Raw genomic sequence first — 5,135 nt, forward strand, 5'->3', positions numbered from 1 at the left:
TATATATATATATATATATATATATATATATATATATATATATATAGAACAGCTAGTTCTGGATGTCAACAACAAACTGGTTGATCCATTATGAGAAGGTGCTATTTATAAGCCTAGGTTGCTGCAGCTCCTCAGACTGAAGAAGTCTTTTGGATAAAAGACCAAATGTTTCCATAAAGAAGAATCCGTCCGGAGGACCAGACTCAACCTTGTTAGATGCTCTTAGAGTTATTTTGGTGAGAAGGTTCACCACTGCTCCATGTTTGCTCCATTTGTGGACAACAGCTCTATTTAAGTTGTGTTTTTATTCTACACGTCTGGCAGTAATTAGGCCTGAGTGGCTGATCAAAGTGTACTGAACTTAAAAAATGTTGTCAGTCAGTTCACTATTTAACAAGAAATGCTTTGTTTCCATACAGAGCCAAGTTGGTTTGAACATTTTTGCCCATAATAATAATAATAAAAATAAAAATAATAATAAAAAAACCTTGCATACTCAGGTTATCTTTGATTGATGTGAGCGTTTGTTTGATGAGCTGAAAACTTTAGGCTTGACAAATAAAATCTGTAAGGGGGCAAATACTTTTTCACATCTCTGTACGTTTGTCTGTGTTAGCAAAATATTACATTTTTGCGCAACTTTCAACCCATTTCAAAATGGCCTCCACAATTGATCAACCTTAGCAACCAAAAATTGCTTAAACTCAAAATATAGCAGATACTGAGTTTAAATTAGGTGTGGAAGTGGTTGAGATTCCTTCGCACGACATAATCTGATCTGAGAGCTGTTTAAAACGTTGAAATGTAACTCAGAGGGTGATATGAATTCCTTCAAAGAATGCTAGCTTTAAATAAATTAAATAAAATCATGTTTGACAGACTTTTAGGAATGAATTAGGCAAACTTTATTCATCTGCTAAAATAAAGCATCGACAAAATCAGTTTAAGAGATGGTTTTGTGTTCAGAGCTACCGACTCTCCATCGCCTGAACCTCTTCCCTCCACAGCCCCCCCTCAGGCCCCCTCATCGCCCTTTAACAGATGGCTGCAGGGGTCGCGAGGGGTCAGCTGGGTCGGGGTGGGGGTTAGCTAAGGTTAGGTCGGGGGTCCGAGGTGTTGGAGATTGTTGTGACATCTTGTCAGTGTCAGTGTGCAGGTGGGTGACTAACATGGTCTCCAAACCTTGACTCCAATGGAGAATAGGGGTAAAATCAAACCGAAGCCACAACGGATCAGAAAAGGTACAGGTTATACAGCAATTCGTCAAATGCACCTTCATGCTGCACCAGAACGGCATCACTCTGAGCCTTCTGAGGTTCCATGATTTACTGGATCACCGCAGGCTCCCTGAGGACCTGCTGGTTAAACAAACAGGCATAAACACTGATGGACACAACACCGGTTTGTGTGTGTCTGTGTGTTTGCTCACATTTGTACGTCACTGATATGTCTGGGAAAGTGTTCTCCCGCTCAGGCCGGATCTTGGCTGGCAGATGCATTTTCCTGGTGGGACCATCGGGATGTGTATGTCTGCGTAGACAGGCCGGACTGGGATCATGGCAACTGTAAACAATTGCTGGTATCAAATTCCTCTTTCTTTCGTTATCCATTTCCTGTGTTCGTTGCATGCCAATGCATGTGTCTGGTTCTGTCACCACTTCTGTCTGGTTCCTAATTTCACAATGTTGCACTCATGAGCTGTTATGATGCTGAGTACGGTGGGGTCGTTATGTCACTTTAATTGAAACAAGGGGATAATAACAAAAGAACAGCGATACTGACAGGGAATGTCCCACTACGGGATTTACTGTGTTCCAATCACAGGCAGCAGCTCCTCATGGCACCTGTTATCATTGCAGCAGCCATCTGAACCCACACGAGGAAAGATTCTGCTTTTAATAGTAAAAACAGGCGTCATTGTCACGTTTGCACTTGTACTGCGAAGAGAGAGACCCCAACATGAACCCAAACCACCTGCTGGCTCAGCTTCCAGCTTAAACAACAGCCGATCCGTAGAGGGTTGCATTACATTAGCAGGAGCCCCCCACCCCATCCCCTTATTCATCACCTTGCTTAAAATACCTCATGCAGAGAGAATTGCATTGGGGACAAATGGGATTATAAAGGTAAAAATCATCATTGTAGTTTATCACAGATTATAAAACCATAGTCCACACAATAAGATAAATGGCCCCTGATGTATTTTATTAAATTACCATCTGTGGTAATGTTCTGACAGCTCTAATTGTTCACATCGCATGCAGCCCACATTTGTTTCCCGAAACTGACCCATTGCACCAAATCACCGTGGTTGCAACTGTGCTGAAATGTGGTGATGGTGCAGCCACGCCACCTTGAAGGTTAAAGGAGCATGGAGGGTGAGGTTGGGGGGTGGGATTGGACCAGAGCAGAGGTGATGGCCTTTGACTTCTTTCCATTTCTATGGTCTCAGTGTCCCAAACACAGCTGCAGCATCCAGCAGGTGTGGCGACTCATTTTCAGCTCTGAGGCAAAATCCTGAAAGCTTTATTTAAAGAGATCCAGAGCAAGTTGTGGGATGAGATGTTTTACTGAAGGTCAGAGGGTGATTCAGCTTATTTAGATTAAAAAAACATCTGAAACTCTTCGGGGACTTCATCATAAATACATTTTCAGGCATTCACCCACACGGACTACAGTTTAAAAAGTGACTGAAGGAATGCACATCGGCCGCTGCCTTTAAAGTTTTAAACAAAGATCCCAAACATCAATTTATTCTCAAAGTCTTGAGGTTGGCTCATCTGGTACCACACCAAATTTAATCTCAACATCTGTAAAAAGACAAAGTTAGCCATTTTTGTGTTGGCTAAGTTCAATCAGCTATCAGTAACTTAACTCAGCATTATTAAATTAGCTATAAATGCTAGCTACAGTTAACTTCTACATTTCAATATACACACTTGTTTTACACACGTACAAGATATAAAGAGTCTCATAATGTATAACTTCCCGAGCCTTTCCAATAAGTTTGCACTGCACTCCACTGCTGTGGTGGAGTCCTACAACTCCATCTGAACCACCCACACCACCCTGGAGCACTCAGACTGTGCCTTCATGGTGGACAACGAAGCCATGTATGACATCTGTCACAGAAACTTAGACACTGAGCGTCTCACCTACACCAACATTGAAGGCTTATCAGCCAGATCGTGTCCTCCATCACGGCCTCTCTTCGCTTTGATGGTGCCCTGAATGTGGACCTCACAGAGTTACAGACCAGCCTGGTGTCATATCCTCAAATCCACTTCCCCCTGGCAACCTACGCCCCCGTCATCTCAGCTGAGAAGGTGCACCATGAGCAGCTGACTGTGTCCAAGATCACGAACACCTGCTTTGAGCCTGCCAATCAGCTGGTGACATGTGGCCCCCGCCACGGCAAGTACATGGCCTGCTGCCTTCTGTACCGTGGCAACGTGGTGCCCAAAGACGTCAATGCTGCCATCACCAACATCGAAATCATAAGCAGTATCCTGTTTGTGAACTGGTGTCCCACTGGTTTCAAGGTGGGCATCAACTACCGGCCGCCCACTGTGGTTTCTGGTGGAGACCTGGCCAAGGTCCAGAAGGCCTTGTGCATGCTAAGTAACACCACAGCCATTGTGGAGGCCTGGGCTAGACTAGATCACAAGTTTGACCTGATGTATGCCAAAAGGGCCTTTGTCCACTGGTATGTGGGGGAGGGGATGGAGGAGGGGGGGTTCTCAGAGGCTCGGGAGGACATGGCAGCTCTGGAGAAGGATTATAAGGATGATGGAGCAAGGTAACATAGCAGAGGAAGATGAGGGTGAAGAATATTAAGCAATATCCTGATGCATGCTCAATAACCCAGGTAGAAAAATCTAAAAAAGATAAGTCTGATCCTCTGCACATTCAAAAAACAAAACAAAACAAAAAAGTAGAAACGTTTCATCTTGCTTCCGAAAGACTTCTTCAGTCTGAGTCCGAGACTGAAGAAGTCTTTCAGATGAAAGACGAAACATTTCTACCTTTTTTTTGTTTTTGTTTTGTTTTTGAATGTCCAGAGGATCAGACTTAACTTTTTTAGAATATTAAGCAATATTACTTATTAATATTACTATCAATATTGTTTCATTTTTATACAATTTCTTCCATTTACTTTTCATTTTATATGCTTTTTATATGATTGTCTATTCTTGTCTGTACCTCATCTGTGTTTTTTGTTTAAAACAGGTCTCTCTTGTGACTCAATGAGACTAACCTGTATAAATAAAGGCTGAATGAACCAGCGGAGGCCAGGACTCTTTAGACCAACAACGCAGTCGATATGAGCTCCAAAGCAGTGAAATAAGAGCCTCCCTCAGTCTTATGTAACATGGACACCAACACCTCTCTACAGAAGCAGAGTGGTGTGCTTTGAGGTGTTTGCGAAACAGAAGGCGGGTGAACCCTCATCAAGCTCAAGAGCTCCGATATGCAGATGCACGGTCTGCAACTCCAGCTCTTTGTTGCAGTTCTGTCTTAGCTTAGGATGGGAGGTTACGATGAAGTGAATACTCAAAGCAATCTGTTGGCTCCTTAGCTAAATAACATTATTAATTGACTTTATATGTATGTGAATGTTTCTGTTCAGTGCCCTGGGATGACTTCTGTTGTGAATTGACGCTATATAAATAAACTGAACTGAATTGTATCCAGAGGAGATCCTCAATGAACTTACCTTTTATGAGGCTCAAAGAATGCATCAGGATCAGGTCTGCACACCTTTTCAAACAGCTTGTACCACAAAGTCTGCTTTAACTCTGCTTGGCAGGCACTGTAAGACACTTGAACATTCTAAACGTTAGCAACAATGAGCGAGTCTTCTTTAAAGTTTTCTAATAAGGGATGTGAGTTATCAAATAATGATTTATATTTCCCCCCAACACCAAATAAAAAAACAACCAAAAGCAACGCAGCTTATCAAACTGACCATGAAACGACGCGAGAGGTAAAACACAAACACAAGACAAGCGTCTAAAGGCTCCCACATACTCGGGCATACGTTGCATACTCTGTGAGCCGCGCGGTCTCCGCGCACTGTCCGCAGACGGTTGAGACTTCATACTCGAGTGTACACCCTGATGGGCTGCAGCCCA

At 43.0% G+C, this 5,135-nt stretch overlaps 1 pseudogene; it reads left to right on the forward strand.

The window, feature by feature from the left end:
• The first annotated feature begins 2,976 nt into the window (after positions 1-2,976).
• Positions 2,977-3,837, forward strand: LOC119419798 (annotated as a pseudogene).
• Positions 3,838-5,135: the final 1,298 nt, after the last annotated feature.

Source organism: Nematolebias whitei, chromosome 13 (assembly GCF_014905685.2).
Source record: "Nematolebias whitei isolate Nwh7 chromosome 13, NemWhi1, whole genome shotgun sequence".
NCBI classification, from domain to species: domain Eukaryota; kingdom Metazoa; phylum Chordata; class Actinopteri; order Cyprinodontiformes; family Rivulidae; genus Nematolebias; species Nematolebias whitei.